Below are 19504 nucleotides of genomic sequence, written 5' to 3' on the forward strand. Positions count from 1 at the left end.
CTGTAGATCCCCCTCTTTGACTCCCTTGCACTCTTCTGCCATCCCTGCCCCCTGTCTATCCGCTTAGCTGCTAGAACAAGGGGTCCGCTCTGTCTCTAATCCGTCCCAGATCATATGAAATGTCAAAATTCATACGGCCCTCGGAAGGTGATATATTTAGTCGCTGCCTGCCGCATACCTCCACAGCAACCATGACAGTGACATATTAGTTATGCTGTCTTTTGCATGTGATATCTTTAAATTTGCCACCTTGTTAAGTTTTGATTAATGCGATTCCATTTCAGCAAAGTAATTGGCTTGGCCCTGATGTGAGCGATACCGGGCGCCGCGCCGGAACAAACGCCGCAACATGGTAATGAGGCAATGAGTTTGTTCTATAGATGCTGGCAAGTGACAGTTATTAATGATTGTTATGATAAACAGACGAGTGCAGATCGGGGGGGATGAGTCGGGAGGGGGGGGGGGGCGAACTGACAGTTTAAAAATAACGCGCAATAGAAAGTACTAACGAAGTAATACGGTGTTAGGGAAACAATCATGCAGGTTGTCAGAGGAAGAGGTGTAATTACAGAGCTACACTGGTCCGCTCTGGGGAGGAGCCGGCATTCTAATAGAGCCGGAGGAATATGCACTGACAGAGGAGAGCGGAATGATATTACAACTTTAATTGGATCATCTTCTTTTTTTTTTTACACTCCCCCCCCCCCCCCCCCCCCCCCCCCCCCCCCCCCCCCCCCCCCCCCCCCACCCCCCCCCCCCTTCTCTCTTTCTTTTCTGAGAATACAAAGGAGGTCTGTGCTCACAGCTGTGTTATGATAGGTCTGGTCTCCTGTGAAGAGTGGTGACCCTGTGTAAATGGAACATGACTGTATAACTGTTGCTCTCCTTGTCTCTGCTCAGTATCAGGGCTTGGAGATGTGTATGCAGTATGTTTTAAATGGTGTGAAGTGATGTAAACCCACACCCATTATAGCCTGGCTTCTTTGTTCAGAGTGAATATGGGCCAAATGGATTTTAAAGTAACAAAAAAATTGTTGGGCCTTTTCTTTTTTAATTCAACAATTTCTTTCTATAAACCCACAGTTGTGCCTCTATTTGCTTCGGCCCATCTAGTCCTCCATGTTGAGCGTGTCCGTCTCCCTCGTCATGCCTGAACTTTTGGTGACACTTAACCTGCACCGGTGCGTAGCTGTCATGAAATACTCGCTTTTGGAATGCGACGATCAGATGACTTCGCCGACCTTCGCGTGAACCTTGTCTGGTGTTGATTTAGTGAGGCACGGAGATCAAAGCGATCCCTCTCAGCTTTTGTCAGTGGGCGGTGGGTGTATGGGCCCCGGGTGTGAACAAAACCAATCCGACACAACACCGGTGAACCAGCAGCGTGTTCCCTGCGCAGGGGTCACCGCAGGATTTCACGTGAAAAAACTACTTCGGTATTTTACCCAACTTTTAGCGTTACGCTGTAATGTTAAACTGTGCAAATTTATCTTTCCTTAATAACCCTGATGACGCCATGCAGTGAGAGAGTTGGCCGAAGGCGGCATTAATCTCTAACTGTGGACACTACTGTTTCCCTTTAAAGGTTGATTACCTATGGAAATAGCTCGGAATGGCCTCATGAATCAACTTATTAAATCAGTGTCAGTGTAACCCTTGGTGTAGGGCCACTATCTCCCAGTCACACTCTACTATCTGCACCTTGGTGAAATCGCTAAGTGTGCTGAATGGAGTTTTTATGGTGGTGTCAACATGGAAGGACATAAACCTCCCCTCCCTTCACCAAACAAGTCAATATTTCATTTTCCCTCTCTCATGTTTATCTGGGTCTGGCTGTGGAAATTGATTGTGGTTAAATGGTCAGAGAGGCTAGCGGTGATTCAGGGCAATTTTCAAATAAACTGAACGAGAATTGTCATTCTGTAATGGTTTTAGTTGGCAGTGAGTGGCCCGGTTGGAATTTCAGGCCCCTACACGATCCATTATCCAAGTTTTCAACACCCTGTCATTGTTGACAGGTGGATTATAATTTTTTCTGCGGCAGAACAATTGAAATGACAGCGGTTTGACAAACTTGGATGGGACAAAGGAGACGCGGGGTTCCAACAGGAAATACGCTGCCAACATTTGTGCGCACTTTGTGTTAGGAAGTGAAAAGTCCTGCTTTCTGTCTTACTTACTCAGGAATAAGAGTTTTCCAGATTGTCCAAATATGCACTCAACTGAGCTGCTGGTTGATGATGAGTGGTTCAAACTGTTGCTACATGACTTCCAACTCCTCTGATCGAACTGGAAACCCTGATATATCACAAAAATATGCAAACCCAAAATACACTTAAAATCTGAAATGTCGTATTATTCAAGCAGTTTGATCCTCCCTGCAGTTTCCATATTACAAACAGCCTCAGCACCAAATCAGCGTTATATATTGGCCGGCTTCCCATTTCCTGATCTGCTTGCTTCTTGGCGCTGTCAAGCAGATTCCCTTCACGGTTCCATTCTTTCTTCCTTTTGAAGGCTGCGATTCCTGGCCATATGGAGCCCATCCCTTTGTCATGTGCGGGGCTATCACGTCGCAGGGCCTGTGGTAGAGGCAGGGCTAGCGTGTGGAGCTGCTCAGCGACTGTCTGCCCCGGTAGTCTTCTGCCTGTTGACGTGTGAAGCCGGGCAGCATACTGTAGGCCTGATGTTGGAGCTCACTTACAATTAACTCGAGAAGACTCTGACACGGGGGCCTTCTGTATCGACGGGGGGGAGACAGCTGCGTGTTATCCCTTACAGCATAAATCAGTTATAACGTGCCTATTTAAGAGGACAGTGTGTGGATGTTGACCCGACTTTAGGAGAATGCATGTACTTAAAAATAAATATAGTTTTTTGTGTGTGAGCGGAATACGGATGAGTAACTGCAGGCGAAGGGACACCGAGGCGACATCCGAACAGTGTGGAGAGTGGTGGCGTCTCTCCGGGCATGTATCAACACTCCCCTCCACACGGCTCTGCTTCTCCTCAGCATCCCCGCTTCCCCGCGCTCTGCTCCAACTTCTCAACAACCACAGTCCCCGAGCCCCCGTGCCTTCATAATGAGTTTAGTCAGAGTGATTATAGCTGTACTATTCTACTGTCAGTGATTATTAGACGGGAGCTAAAGCTGAAGACCTTTGTCAGCTATTATTTAATAGCGCTATTATTATGAGTCCTGGGTGACCATCACCTTCATCGTTCATCACAGAGCTAACTATGTGGTGCGCGCGGTGTAGATGGTACTGTGTAGTTTATGCCGCAACAGCGTCATTGTGAGTTGTGTGTCAGTCGCACACATAACGTGACGTCTCGTCTGGTTTGATGCAACAAGCCTCTCTGTTTACTCATCGTTATCTGAACCTGAGATCAAGGGCAGTCACGTCACTGTCTTTGGTTCATTGTGGTGTTAATTAAGATGTGGTTTTTGTGTTTGCATCGTTTTGACAGTGTCAACGCAATTCTGTCCTGGGCCAGGTACGAAGCACCTCCTTCTCAGCTGATGTCCTCTGAGCCAATGGTGTTACATTACGAATCGAGCATTCTTTTCTCTTCTCGTTGATTTGTTTGCAACCACAGTATCAACACTGATCACCACATAATGATCGTTACTCTCATTAAATTGAATGTACCGCTCTCTCTTGTTCTCTCGCTAGTGTGGACACACAGACGCACACAAACAGAGACACACGCACACAAACAGAGACACTCGGACACACTTGTGATGAACGTGTTTATTTGCATATAAGTCGGGGAAGTGAGATCCGATCATGAGACGCACAGGGGCCACATGTTAATACCAGTGTGAATGCACGCACTCAGAGCTGTCCACTTGTGACCGGATCACAAAAAACCACATGTTAATACCAGGTGTGTGCGGGGCCTGTGTGACGTGTCCTGCAAGATGCAGATCAGACACGGAAGAGAGTGAGCGGGGGTCAGCTTTGTCTGGTGCAGTGAAGTGACACCTGTCTCCCACACTGGTCCCAACTCGTGCACCGTGGAGTTAATCCTTCTGTGGAAACCTGTCACATGACAGAGGAGACCACAGGGCGAGAGAGGCCTGAGAGCAGAGAGGGCTGGGGGGGGGGGGGGGGGGCTTAATTTTCTTACACAAGTCTGAAGCAACAATATCATTTATTAAAAAAAAAAAAAGGCTGGACTGTAATTTAAGGCAAAAGTACAGTGACGCCTTTTTTTGTTTGAGCTGTCAGCACGTCTGTGGTTCTTCATCCATCAAGGATATTTGCATGATAATGATCGCTGCTTTACTGAAAGCATAATTGCAACCTGATGTGTCGCCAATAAGCGCACGCTACATGATACACGAGGGCTGTGGTAATGTGAGTGAGATGGTTACAGGATGTGCTGGTGTGCTCCATCTTGTTGGGGACTGTGGTGAGAACATATCGATGTTGATTGATCTTGCGCAGCAGTGGGTCCTCTCAGGTTGACTCATCTTCCTTTTCAGAGGCTATTCTGAACGGCCACAGGACACATAACGCAGGTTAAGCCCACTGTATATCAGCTGCATCCATCATGTGCACAGAAACATGTCTGGCATTTAAATACACGTAAAGAAAGAATACACACGGGATAAAACCTTGTGTAACTTGATGTGCTGCGGTGGATATTATTATTAAATGTTGCCTTTTCTTTTTTTTTTTCATGTCGGCCTGTTTTGCTTCATCTGCACTCCCTATGGACAAACATCTTCGAAAACAGGTAAGATGAAAAGCTCAGCATGAATCTACAGAAAAGCCACACGGTCACCACGATATAGAAATAGACTTCGAATTCCATAACTCAACCGTCTGGTTCCTTGTTTACCGTGCACAGCGTCGTTGTGTGTGCGTATTAATCATGCTTACACAAGTGTCTTAATTACTCCCAGAGTAGCTGCTCCCTCTAGAACCCAGGAGCTGACCTTTCTTTCCCTGCTCCTTGATGCCATTAATCATCCATAATCAACACCGTCAGAGTCAAGGAGAGGGCCACTCAGAGCGGCCCACAGACCTCCGTCACATGCACTCCCGGATCTTTATAAATGGCCCACACATGGTCTACACAAAAAGCACCATCGCACACACGCGTTAACGCTGCCATTTACATTGGTATGTTGGAGTTGCACACAGGAAAAAAGTATCATGGCAGTATATGCGATGACGTGCTCCTCCTCCTCCTGAAGGTCACTATTCCATTAATACGCAGGAGTCAATTGTCTGTCATTCTGATGTTGTCTCATATCCCTGCATGAAACTGTAGCTGCATGCCCACGGGCCTAACAAATGGTATTTCACTTATAAATGCGATACTCTGACATCCGTGGCAGGCGCTGATTCATAGCCGTCACATGGCTGATATGTCTGGGTGCTCGGGACGCACAAGGAGGTGAGAAACTATGGTGTGCGCGGGGCTTTTAACATTTCAGATCTTGTTTAGCCCTGCCAATGGCAGATTGACAAGTGGAGTTCCTGCTGTAGCAGGTAACTGACATGCCTGGCTTCCCCCCCCCTGCTGACTGAAAGCTTAATATATCATTTGTCAGTCAAGGATGTGCTTTCATTCAATCATGGCTTGGCACCCACTCAAATGCCAGCCGGGGTTTTCGATTTCATGCAAAGCAGAAGGCGAGTGCGCCCTTAGCAGGCATGCTCTGTCTGTAGTGACGTGTTGACTTCTCAAACGCTGTTGTTCATTAGAGTTGATTAAAAAAAATGTCTGTCAGCTGAAAAGCCCCAACTTTGATACACATTGTCAACACAACCAGTCGGTGGCGATCGGCGGCGCTGTGATGTTTCTGTGACTCTGGATCATCTTGCATCACTTACATGCAAAAGGACAAAACACCACTTTAAAGTTCTATAATAGTTTTATGACTGCCCACAAATTGCCGTCATAAATTTTTCAGTCTTTTTAATTTACTGCCATAAATCACGGCTGCTGTGGGCTTTCTGCCATAAATGGGATTGCTCCATAGTTTTGGCATGAGGCAATCTGGCTTTGGATCTCTGAAAAACAGGCAGCGCACAAAAGGTAGTGCATTCATTTAGGCCCATAAATTATGCACTTACTTTTATAATGTCAAATCATAAATAATGTTGATGCATCGGTTACTGCAACACGTCACCCATGGAAATTATGCATTTGAGATGAATGGGGACGCTGTGATGGATAATGGATCTCAACATCGTGATCTATTTAGGTTCGTTCCCCAGAGGAAATGATGGTGCAGAATTAAGGATACAAGTTCTCGGAGCTGTTTGATATTCATGAAGCGCTTCGTCTAACTTGGGTCAGTTTGTTGTTGATGATATCGCTCTGTAATATTCTGCCACATCCCTTTTTCCTCAATGCTGCTCTTCACCTTTAATTCTTCTTTTAGTTAATCGTCTTTCTTGTGCAGGAAAAAACTAGACATCGCAAAAAATAACTGGGATGGGTATTTTCCCAATTAACAATCCAAAACTACAGCTCCATCCTTGTCTCCTCACGCTTCTCTGAACATGTGCACTCCCACTGTAGCGTGGCCTCGGTGCCAACAGAAACGTTGCCTCTGGTTTTTCCAGCCTACTCCCTGGAGTACCAGATGGATGATTAAGTAAGGGACTTTACGGAGGCTTGTGCAAGTGCTTAGTACACTGAACCCCCGACTATTGTGTATTATCTGCCATTTGGCGGGATAATATTAGCTGTTCTCCCCGTAATGTCTTAAGAGAAGAGTAATTGAATGTGCTCATGGGATGGGGTTCAGTGGAATCGCATGTGTGTGTGTGTGTGTGTGTGTGACTGGGAATGCGTCCACACTTGTCTGGTTTTAACATTGTACCATTGTAATGCTGAACATCACAGAGTGTTGGCCGTAGCACTGTGAACGCCTCCAGTGCAGTTCCGTGCTGACATGATCCTCTGGATGTATTAATTATCTGCAGAGACGCTCGTTTGGACAGCTCGCTCAATTTTTTTTTTACATGATTGTATTGACAAGTCTTTCTTAAGCAGTCAAGGTAAATGCCATGATCAATACTGCGGTATTGGCGGCTTTATCAGGCTAATCCGTGTATGTGAAAATGGCAGGAGAGACTAAAGGGAAGCAGGATCACGGTCACTCTGTAGCATTGAAATGTCCATTTGAAGATCTTACAGGTGAAAAGAAATGCTAAGTGAAATGGCACTCAGTAAAAAAAAATCCCTGGATCTACCCCTTTGTCCAGATCTGCACCAGAATTGAATGGATTCCTTTTTCTGCCCATGTCCTGTCACTCCACCAAGTTTCTTAGAAATCTATTCTTAGCTTAAGGCCTTTGACAAATACAGTAAACGGACGAGTAGTTAAATATTGCTTTGGTTGTACTATAAGCTAAAACCACTTCCATTTAGTGAACCCTTCCTCCAAATGTGTCCATCATTTTGAACTCCCCTCTGTCTGAGAAATGACCATTTATCTGAAGGTTTGAACTGCAAACTGAGATCGGTGTTTACACGAAGACACATCTGGTGAACACGGCAAAGTTCAAACTGTTGATCATCACATGTTGTCGCAGTTGAAAAATCGGTCAGTCTGCTTGTAAACGCTTGTGAAGAAATGTTGATACATGTGCGTTGTCCCTAAAAGAAGTCCAGTGAAAGGATCAATGGCCATTTTAAACTGAGCAAGTTTACAGTACTGGTTTGATGGTGAACCAGGATTAGGCAATAACTACAGGAATGATTAACATGACTCTTGGTGGAGGGATTTGGTATCGGTTAGGGAAGAACCCATTCGATTTCGGTGCAGATCCAACGGATCCTGGAGCGGATCCAGGATTTCTTTTCACTTCCCTTAACATTGTGTGATTGAGGATTTTTCTACACTTTCCTTAACTTCTCAGAGAATAATTCATGGATCACGATGAAAGCAATCTGGCGTGTTCAGGAGACTGATATTTACAAATGGGTGGACTTTGGTGCAGATAAAAAAAATCTAGTGCCTTGTGGTTTCATATGGGAACTGTTGGCCCTTGGCAGAACAACTCATTTCTGCTGAGTGAAATTGTCGTATTTTATAAGATATTTTATAATTTTTTGAAAAGTGATCCCATTTTGTTATGGGGGGAAGCAGGCCTGCATAACACAGGCAGAATATGATCATGTCCGAGGTCAAATTAAAGCAGCGCCTGAGCCATGACACGACTGTATTCTAATAAATGTTCTGTCATTGAATGTGAGACCAGAGAAAGTGGAATGTGCATCAGACAAAGCCCCTGCTTCTGCCATGGTGAGTATAAATCATCTTGATGTTCACATGGTGGTCTTGTGTACACTTTAAATAGAGGGAGACGCCACATCAGCTGCACAGTGAAAGTTATTGACCATAGCAAAGTAATTAAACAGTGCACCATGTGCAAGACGCTGCGGTGAAGTCATCCCGGCATCAGACGCTTGCAGTGAATTGCTCATTTACTTTCTGCCCCGTCGATGTTTGATGCTTCAACACTGACCTCACTGTTTGAGATGTGAGACCTCCGGTGACACAGAGGGAAGACTGTGTTTTTCCCCCCCCTTCCTTTCAGACAAGAGACAACACCCAGTTTTCAGCAAGTATTTCCAGTTGACCCCATTTTCCTCCCCGGGATAATAAGCTCTGACACTGACAGTAAATATCTCCCTGGGTTTCATTACCCTCTGTTTGCCATCGTAAATCCTTCGGCAGGAGAAAACATTCCCCAAACGAGCCTTCCAGGTAGATGTAGTGTTTGTTTGCGTGTGAGTTGCCTGGGTTGTGTGTGTGTGTGTGTGTGTGTGTGTGTGTGTGTGTGTGTGCATGTGCGTTTGTGCATTAGATCTGGTTGTCTTCGCTAGCCTCCCTGTGTGAGGCCACACACACAAACGCACAAATCCAGGCCTCGATAAACTCTCTATCTTACAATTAGGACAGGCATCATATATCCAGACCAGAAGCTCCTGCAGATTGCACAGTTATAAAGATAAGAACACCTTGTTAGACAAATATCTCATTATGGTATATTAAACAGACTTTATGGCTACTATTGAAGGCAGTTTATTGTAGTGGGAACTGCGAGCGTACAGTATATCCATGTCTGTCGACCATTTGCCGCCCTTGCCACAAAGTCAACAGACTGCAGGGCTGCAGTCAGCGTCCCTGCCCCCCCCTCGGTTTAAGTCGGCACTTACCAGAACCCGGCGAGGCTGTTGGTCATTCTTTCTCTGAGAGCTGTCACTCTTGTGTGTAATTTGCCCGGCCGAAGAAAAAAAAAGAAAGCCCAACTCAAACCGTGAATAATGAGCGGTTGTTAGCTTTTGAGACAGAACAAGCAAAGCGAAACACAAAACACTCCAGCGAAAGAACTGTAATTACCCACAAGCCTGTGAGTGCACTCTTGGAGGGTTTGTTATTGTGTGTGAATGACCTTTCATGTCTTTGGCATGCTCGCTCTGTGGCTGTGAGTCTGTCGTTTACAGACGCTTTCGCGTGAGATTGCGTTAGAAAAAGAACTATATCCTATTTTTTCCATGCAATAACAGTGTACATTCTCTCCAACGCAGACAAAAGCCTCTTTTTAACAATGGTCTTAAATCCGGCTCTGACTTCAAACGCCCCCCCCCCCCCCCCCCCCCCTTCAGTCTTCTTCAAAAGTCCCAGTGCGACAGCAACAAATGGACAGATTACCCAGTGACTACGGGATGACAGATAACGCAGAGCCAGCAGAACTGCTTCAGCGGGAACCTCCTGTTCCGAGCCCCTCTTTGCCACAGACTGACTTTTTTCAAGATTTATTCCATCAGTCAAGTAATTAACATGATTTATGGCACCGGGGTGACTGTTAGTGAGACAACAAAGGGGTCGGGCGGTTCCTCCCCCAAGGAGATGCTATCAGGTGTTTTCTGCTGTGCTTGCAATGCAGTCAGCATGCAGCTGTAAATCCAAGCCATTCTGCATGGAAGAAAGATGACCCCACCTCCTCCTCTCTTTCTCTCTCTTCTTTTCTTCCCTTCGACTCCCCCCCCACACCCACCCTCCCCTTTTTCCTACCCACTCCAGGAGGTCACAAGTTCATAGCTCGGCCTTAACTGTTAAAACCTGGGGGCTGAACTTCTGACCTCACCTAGTGTAAAAGGGAGCGCAGTGAATAGTGTTTATAAGGGCGGCCATTCGGAGGCCAGAGGGGTTTAGCAAAGGGTAGAGGGTGAAGCAGCGGCTGGGGCGAGGCCCGCTCTTTAGGCCATGACACGGAGGCCTTCACTCGCAGGGAAGTGAGTCAAGACTGCCCCTTAAGGCCAGGGGAGAGTACGACACTGGCTGAGATCTGAGGTAGTTTGACTGATGCCTCTGTCAGCACATTGCTCTCTCAGTAACACACATCACACTATCTGAGAGACAGGGGCACTCGCGTGGCGATTCGTGTTTCCCAGCGTCCCCACCGGGGTTAAACATGAGGGTTAATCTGAGTCGCTGTGACAAAGCTTTAAGTCTAATTTTACGTGTGAGGTTTTTCCAGCGAGACGTCTTGATGGCAGTGTAGATATTGCCCGGAAGCATTACCATTGGTAGCTCATCTGAAAACAAACATTTATTAGCGATCGCTCTTTATTCATCTGTCGAACCACTCGCACCTAGCTTTCACGAGAGTGGCAGTTCCCACACGTTGTTGTCGCTCGCAGGCAAACACAAATCCATAAGAAGCGCTCGGCTTTTTACACACACTCTACTTTTTCCTGTAACCTCTATAAAAGATTAAAAAAAAACTGGTTTACTCCAGGCTGCCTGTTTCCCCCTGTTAAAGGAAGAGAGGGGAGGAAATTAAATGCCTACAAGCAGGTTTTATGATCTGATAAAAGATGACATTTACTGTTGACTGATTTACTGCTGCCAAAAGTTTGCAAGCGTATTGTAATACAGCATCGGCTCTGCAGCAACATGGTGTTTGTAAAGAAACACCTCGATGAATATCTTGATTTTTAAAACTCCACCTTGGCTAATCTACACATTTCTGGGGTTCTTATCTTAACAGTTAATCCACTCTGGGGTCCGCGCTCATTACTTCGTACGTGAAGTGCTCTTTGTCAGGCTGAGGGGGGCATAGCTGTGTCTATTACCGAGTGACTAGCATGTGGTAAAACAAAGCTTGAGTGATTTATCTTGGCTTTACAAATATTAGTTCAGCTAAGCCCCGTATGGCTCTGGTTCTAATCAGAGGGGGCGATCTGTCCTGTAAATGACAGCTCTGAGATCTCATAGAACCGTGTTTACATTTTCGCTCCCTGGCTCCTGACATACACCCGTGTTCACAAAAACGAGCCTGGCTGACTGGTGAGGAATTTGGGCCTCGCTTGCAACCACAGCACCGTGTGACAGGATTGTTTGCTAATGAGGGATTTATGGCTTCTTGGAGCTTTGTTAATTATCCATTGTGCTCCTGCTCTGTTGATGCATTTGTTTTAATAATACGCTGAGAAGATATTTCCTTCGCCCTTTCCTGTTTTCACGGGATATACTGAGCTTGTTAAGTTGCTTCTTTAATTAAAGGGGAGGTGATGAAATGTCAATTGCTTTACACTAACAACCAGGTCATAATCTGTGCAAATGGCCCATGCAGGGTTTTACGGGACACTGTGTTCTGGGGAAGCTTTGAAGTCGCGACAGTGGCAATACAGTGTGCCATGTCATCCTGAATGTATGTTAACAGAGACACATTTATTTTTAAAACACTTTAAACCGACAATGAAATTACTTAATTGCAGCTACCATCTCAAGCTGCTCTTGGGGCACTTGCACTGAAGTCTGGGCGGTTTTTGGAGGGGCTGTATCGGACCGGCGATTGAGTGGGCGTGTTGAGGAGGTTTCCAACATGTCACAAAACTGCAAAACAAAAAAAACATTTCCACATCAGAATTTGTATTTCCTGCCTACTGTGAACACTACTTAGGCGCCACCCCTGGCCTGAATGTTCCGGACATGTTCCTGTCGTTGTGAACGGGTCTGACTGAGACATTTTCTTGCTGCTTGCTTTATGTCTGAAAGGAAAACTCCAGAAAAGGTCCGCCCCCAATTTTCCTAACTGAAAACAGCTTTTGGATGTTTAGTCCAACTGCTCATTACATAGATCTATATAGTCGTGTTCCATTTTACGTTTCGTTGGCTTGGTGCGCTCTCGTTTTGCAAGAGGTAGCGCGACACTGTTTCATTTCCATCCAAAGATTTCAACATAAAGAGACAGTAAAAGTCCTGCAAAAATATCTTGCTTTACTCCGCTGTAGTTTTCCACTTCATCAGTTTTAGTCCTGCATTTATATGCTCTCTCACAGGGGAGAAGGTCTAATTTGGTTGAAATAACAATGTAGTTGGTCGTTGGAAATATTCCCCGCAGCTCCCTTCAGTTTTATTGCAGTCGGCCTGTTCTTGATCTTATTTTCGTTAACCTCTTTTTACTTAAAAATCCATCGTGTTTAATTTATGGCTCCGTGTCTGAGGTTGCCTTTGGTCAGTTTTATTTGACAGGCGTTGAAAGGCTGTTATGAGTACGTGGATCTCTGGAGAAAACACGCGGTTGCTTTAAGCTGCAGCAGGGATACGTGGGCTGGGAGTTTTGGTGTGTCCACATGTTGTCGGTAACGGACAGCGCGGCCTCAACAACAGGATATCTGTCTGTGCAGATCAAAGAGCGAGTGTGACCGTGGGGGCCAGAACCTCCACCTTAGTCCTTCTAATCTTACTCTCACTTCCTTCCATCCCAGTGTCCCTAATTGCAGGAAACCTAAGGTGAAGGAAGCCTCCTCTGTCAGTGTTGCATTCTTTGTTGTTTCTCCTTTGTGTGCGTTTCACTCCTCCCCTCTGTGCCCTTTGCCGGCCCAGTGAACTCTCTCTGCACTTTGACCCCTCTGTCACTACTTCTCAGGCATTTTGCCCTTTGCTTTTTATATGGAACCTGCCCCTGACTTCTTGCCAGTTGCTTGACCCTTTATTCATCCACTCATGCTTCCTGTTTCCTCCCAGGTTAAGGAGTTTTTACAACACAGGGCAAAGAGCTATAAGCTAAACTGTGGGAGCGGTCAGCCAAAGTTCTTGAAGCCAGGAAGTCCCGAAAATCTGTAACTACATATATTCCAGACTTATAAATCCTTTGTAAAACAAATACAAAGAACGAATACCAGGGACCTCCTTGTATTATTTGACAGTCATAAGTGAAAAAATAACACAAATGGCCAAATCCAGGAATACCCAGCAATTATTTCATTTGAATAGCTCGAAACTGAAGTCTTGCAAGAGCCATTTTCAGACCTGACCTGTGGGTAAAATCCAGGAATTGGCCTTTCACACATGCACAACACAGCTGGAGGTTCTCTTCACAATGACATCAATCCACTGTGTTCTCACATCGACTTCTCCTGGATATCGACTCCTCTCACTCGAACATCTGCGTTCACACGTGCACCTACTTTCAGAGGAAATGCGGAGGAACTGCTGAGTTCAGTGCACGTCTGAAAGCAGCTATACAGAACTGCTTCTTCTTCACCACTCTAAAAACAGTAGGCCACTTGACCTCGGCAGTACAGCACAACTGCTGCTTTGGAGCTGCATTGACAAAGGGATTTCTGGGAAAAGAAAATGGCAGTTTCATCTGGGTGAAACTAGTACTAGTACTAAAAACTAACCATAGGATTGGTACCTCAATTCTGCGTACTCAGCGATTCCCGACCCTGCATTTTTGGCAGTATCTGAGATATATCTGATTCTGGTATCAACATCTCTATCTGTAACAGTTGTGATGATGAACAGGTAGATAAACATTAGATGTCTTCATAATGTTGTGAAAAACAAGCTCTAATCCATTGAAACGTTCTTCCTAGACCACTTGACTAACGACTCCCATAAACAGACCATGGTAATATGTTATACATTTAAATACGAATATATTTACTCATTCAAAAATAATAATAAATTATACGATGCCATGCATTAAAATAGGGCGTGCTCTCATTTAACTCTTCAGCATATTCCCCTGTGTCCAAATACAGTATACAGTGAACCAGAGGAACATGTCATGTCTTGAATAATAGCCTATTTATGGACTATTAACTCGATCTGAACAGAATTAATGTCACTGCAAGTCTTAACAATGAGATACTGTACATAACTGCTTGCTATGGAAACAGATGAACCAGTGTTGTATGTCTGAGAAATATTCAAACGGCTTCATTCAACCCAGTGTGCGTGGTGAATATGACTTTCCATAGTCACAAACCATTATGTTTTGTTTCTTTCTCGGCATGTGTGTAATATGTGCACTTGTGCATGTGTTTTGGTGCATTCATGCACAGATTTGTGTGCGTGCCGCGTGTGGGTCTGTTATGAGAGGGTCTGTGTGTGCACGTGTATGCCCCCCCTCTGTGTGTCTCTGGGATTAGCGGTGCTTAGATGACAATGTTTGATCAATGGTGCCAGGCTCTGCCCTTGGTTCGTTTGCTTTTTGCTCATCATTACTAACATGGGCTGAAATATCTGGGTAACAAAAATTGATATAATGACGGAGTGGGCCTTATTATCTCCAAGCTACATCAGATTGGCAAACTTCTGAGGGAAAGCAAAATGTCTGGGAAATATTACGAGTCATTTATCAAGTCCCTCTCATTAGCATATTGCCTAGAGAAGCACTAGCAGAAATCTAAATAAAAGTGGCCGATTGGGAGTTGGCTCCATTTTTCTTTTAGCTGAAAAAAAAAAGCCTCTGTGTGAAGCTCCTGCGACCTTGACTTCAGTGTGGCTTCCCACTGCTGACAGTGACGACGCTCCCGCTTATGAGCCAGAGATCTCGGTGTCACCACAGGCGATAAGCAAGAATATTACACGGAGGCGGCTAATGGGATGACTCCTTTCGTGTCCGTCACACCGCGTCAGCCCTGGCCGATGCTGACGGGCCCGTGTGTGATTTGTTGAGTGTGTTTATGATCAGTGGTGAAAGTCCTTAGTGGTGCAACAATAGTGGCAGCGCTATATTAATTAGGAGGTGACTGCATACTCCATTTTTCCTTGTCACGTTGAGCCTGGTCCCAGGTGTACTGTGACGGAGAGGGAGAGGTGGTGGAGTCCAGATGAGGTGCACCCAGCCCCACATCCAGCAAACTGGAATAATGAGTTTCCTTCCCCCTTTAGCCACTGCATGCACCATGATATACAACTCGCAATTAAGCATGGCTTGGTGATCCAGTGATTAATGTCTCCTGTGGCGGCTGTGAAGGGACTGGGACTAAGCCCGAGACTGGGGGACTGGCTGAGACTCCCTGTTTATATTCCTATCATGGTCACACCTCTGTCTCCCCCCCCTTTCTCTCTCTCTCACACACGCACACACACTCACTTTCTCTCTCTCTCTCTCTTGCTCCCTCTTAACCATTCTCCATTACAGGGAAGATGGAGAGGACCATTTGCAATTCAGTAACCTTTATGACAGTGCACTCTTTAATCAGAGGCCCCTATTTCCTTTGCAGGGTAACAGACACACATGCACACATTCGCCCACGCAAAGACACACACACACACACACTGCCACACACATGCACACACACTGCAGAGGGGTGTAGAGGCCCATGAAATACCCAGGCTGGGCGAGCTGGTGTAAGTGACGTACCTGATTTACAATACCCCGCTGTCGTTTCATTTGTTGTTGTCGAAGGCTTTTAATTTTTACGGCGGACAGCTAAGTTAAATTGTGTCTCGCTTAAGTGAGAAGGCTTGTGTTTAAAAGGGCAGCGGAGGGAGGCGCTGAACAATCACACTATTCCAGTCTGACTTTGTACAGTGCCACACCCGTGCAGTCATATTTTCCAATCTAGTGTGCATTTAACCAGTGTATCGTTAAACGTGCGGGAACATGCCTGTGACACAAAAAGGTGGATATAACTTGACACAATGACACGGTGGTTATGAGTATTAATACCGTATGTGTTACTGTGTGACGAGGTCGTTAGCTCGCTCGTGTATACGTACCTTTTTAGTTTTTGCTTCCTTATTATTTCCTTCATTGTCAACATGAACTTTTTAATTGCATCTAAATTGTAAGTCACAATAACAGCACAGGGAGTGCTGCTGGTCACCAGCTGCTGAGGGTTGTAATGGTATGCTAAGCTGTTGCAGCCCTAAATGGCGAACGCTGTTTTGCGGCCACTTTGCCGGTCCTGTTTAGTGATGAAGGCTTTTGATTTGCTTTATCCTCCAGAGCCCTATTCAGCTGAATGAGCGACACTCATCCAGCAGAGCACAAGGGCGATTCGCTTTCTCTCTCTCTCTCTCTCTCTCTCTCTCTCTCTCTTTTTTTCTCTCCCCCCCTCTTTCCCACTTCCACTCTCTCTCCCCCTCTTTACTGGATCATTTCCCTTCACACCCAGAAAGGCTTTGTAGTGGCAGCATCATTCCCCTAGCCTGGCTTCCCCCCCCCCCCCCCCCCCCCCAACCCTTCTCCCTTCATTTTTGTCTCCCTTTCCTTTTTTCTCCCCTCCTCTCTTCCACTCCAACTTTCATAAGCTCAGTAAAGCATGGCCTTCAATTCCCTTGTTCTAGTGTTTTCACTTAAGATCAGGAGTGATGAGCAAAAGGTTTCTGGCTCAATCCTTGAGCAAAGGCCTGGCGTGACAGGGATTATTATTTATTTGTCATCTTGGATGTAATAAGCTGTAGGTACAGACTGGAGAGCTGGTGATTTATTGCTCTGTCGAGCGCCAGTAGCAGTCCGGCCGCTGGGGCGTGCAGGATGAATACCGGCCTGTCACTCCCGTCCATCCGTCTCCTCGCGCCTGCCGCCCTCACAACACCGCCCCATTTCATGCCAGAATACATAAACAATCTTTCATTACTCCAAAGCCTTTTTTTCTTCATATTTGCTCTTCACAGGACACAAAGTTTGAATTTATTCATGGATTCTCCCTTTTTCCCCTTCTGTCTGCACTCCCTCCCTCCATTGAAAATTAGGTGTTGTCTTTGTTTTCCACACACAGGGATTGTCTGAATATATGGTTAACAGTTAAGAAATCCCACGCCCATGCAGTCTTCCCCTCCTCCTCTGGATTCATTGTCATTTCTGATCCTTTTGGCCGTGACTCCATTTTTCTCCCCAAAACCGCTCATGAGAAGAACAGCTGAACACACCCACTTGCATTTCAACTTTTTTTTCTTTAGAGTGGATTACTCTAAGTCTGGAAGATTCTTGAGCCAGGGGTGGTCGGACATGAATATGTTGGTGTGCTGTCAGCACCACGTCCTTACAATGCATTAGTGTCAGTCTCCATGCCGCACTAAAGCATGAAATGAGTGATGAAATATCAAATCCCCTAACTTCACCCCGGCGTTACCCTGTCCTCCAGAGAAGTAGACATAGTATCGACCCCGAGTCCATTTAGACAGGAATTTAATATTTTCAGCTAAACCAATCGGGCATGGTTAGAGCCGGGTGTAATCCAATCACGTTCCATCATAAATGCCCCTCTATTCACGGACCTGATAAACTGGTAGAAATCAAGACGTTGGAAAACATGGCCTTAATAAATTGTCTCGGCTGCCTTAGAGGAGCTTGTCCCACTCCTTTCTGTCGATACACGTTTTCATTTCTCCAGCCCTAACTGCTCTCTCCAGGCACAGATTGGCTAAAGTGGAGCTGACTTTGTAAATAGGGCTCTCATTTATTAGGGCCCGTATCTGGAAACCGTACTGGGAGCGGTCTGAAAGAGGAAGCTCATGCCACATCACTGAGACACTGGAAGAAGGAGGATAATTATGAGTCATTTATTTTGCTGATTAATGGTCGGACCTGTTGTCTGAGCCGGTAGAGATGTGATGGTTTCGCTTTCTGCTTCCTCTGAAAGACTCTGGACAGTCACAGTGACACTTGCATTCAGATGCTGTGTATAACAGCCAGAGTGTGCTAATGTGTGTGTGTGTCTTTCTCTGTGTGTGTGTGTGTGTGTGTGTGTGTGTGTGTGTGTGTGTGTGCAGGGCCGACACTGTTAACAGTACAGTGAGTAGTGACCATTTGTTAGAGGACATAGGTGGCGATGCCTCACGTAGGCAGTGAACTGAGAATACTCATTTGGTTGCTGAACAAAGCCTTGACAGCCACCATTTATATTTGGCTCGTTGTGTGCTGTCCAGCCGATTAATAACAGTTTATTGCTGTCTAATTAGTGTCGGCTGATTGCAAACTGCATCACAAGTGAGGGAGAGACTCGCTTGCTTTGTTTTCCGGGTGTGCGGCGCCGGGAGGCAAATTCACAAAGGCTAAAATCAGCAGAATTGGTAGTTTGAGAAAGTGAGCAATGATCTCTGCAGTAAAAGGGGTGTGTGTGTGTGTGTGTGTGTGTGTGTGTGTGAGTGTGGTTTTTTTTCTATGCATGAAAACGTGAGGCTGAATCCTCCATCCAACAGTAATAATTAGTTTCGCCTGACCTTTTGGTTTGCCTCATAATATTCCTTTTTTTGCACATACGCCAAGTGTCATGTCTGCGTTCAACACGTTCCCTTATCTGTACGTTGGTAGTAATCTCACCACGACCCCGTGTTGTAGTTCCCCTTTGATCAGCCATTACGGCATCATCAGCTTCAACACGTTCTGCCTTTGAAGATGCAAACGACTCAAGGTTGATCATTTCTCACGGTGCCCTCGCTCTGTGATGATGCTGTTTTCATTAACAGTAACAACCTGTTCACCGGCATTAGGCTTAGATGTTTGTATAAATTAAAACCACACGCACTGACTTTAATTCATGCACGGCCGTGTTCGTGGAATGTTATATTTGAGAATATTCTGTGAATTTACACCATTACAGTTAATTATACATGGTTGGACTTTCTATGAGATGCCCCGAGACAAACATGCTGACATTGATTTAACATAGTCGTATAAAGATTTGTTTCCTGTCACTTGTTTGCTTGTATCTTTTTACAGCAGCTGTCAAATTAGTAAGCTTTTGACACACCACTGGATTCTTATTATTAGTATTAATCAAACTGAATGACACTCGAGTGCACGTCTCTGCCAAGGCCCAACAGTCCTGTATGAAAGGCCTTTTCTCGGAATGTTAAAGAAAACGACAATTGGAGGAAGTAGAGCAAAGTTATGCTTAAAATATTGTTAGCACCTTCCTATTTCTTTTCAGAATAAAGTAAGTCACCTGTCATCTTCGTGTTGAACGTCTCTGTCGGTGCTGCTGGTGGTTGATAGAGTGTAAACAAGCTCCCCGCATTTGCCTCTCAGCCGAACTAAGGGGTTAGGTCAGCAAGGCCCCACATCTCTGCCCGGCTCCAAACCACCACCTCTCTCACATGCGGCCGATCCAGCCTTAATTAAAGAGACATTTTCTCCCTGTGATTTCTATCGATGCACAGTGAAGGAAAAAAAAAGAGAAGCCAAGTCACTTTTCTAGTAGGCTGCAGGCCAGGTGGAGAACACACAACCTTCCCACCTCTGCCAGCTGTCACTAGTCTATCCAACTATAT

The 19504-nt window shown here is 45.6% G+C and overlaps 1 protein-coding gene and 1 long non-coding RNA gene across 2 annotated transcripts in view; one reads left to right on the forward strand and one right to left on the reverse strand.

The window, feature by feature from the left end:
- Nucleotides 1-9641, reverse strand: part of LOC133966134 (uncharacterized) — a 28335-nt gene extending 18694 nt beyond the window's left edge. The window contains exons 1-2 of the long non-coding RNA XR_009923925.1: nucleotides 9618-9641; nucleotides 696-758 (exon numbers count right to left, since the gene is read on the reverse strand). This is a non-coding gene — a long non-coding RNA (uncharacterized LOC133966134). The remainder of the gene's footprint in view (nucleotides 1-695; nucleotides 759-9617) is intronic.
- The window catches only part of lrmda (leucine rich melanocyte differentiation associated), a 195399-nt gene that overhangs the window by 39919 nt on the left and 135976 nt on the right, over nucleotides 1-19504 (forward strand). The gene's annotated exons all lie outside the window — the stretch shown is intronic.

The sequence above is a fragment of the Platichthys flesus genome, chromosome 12 (assembly GCF_949316205.1).
Source record: "Platichthys flesus chromosome 12, fPlaFle2.1, whole genome shotgun sequence".
NCBI classification, from domain to species: domain Eukaryota; kingdom Metazoa; phylum Chordata; class Actinopteri; order Pleuronectiformes; family Pleuronectidae; genus Platichthys; species Platichthys flesus.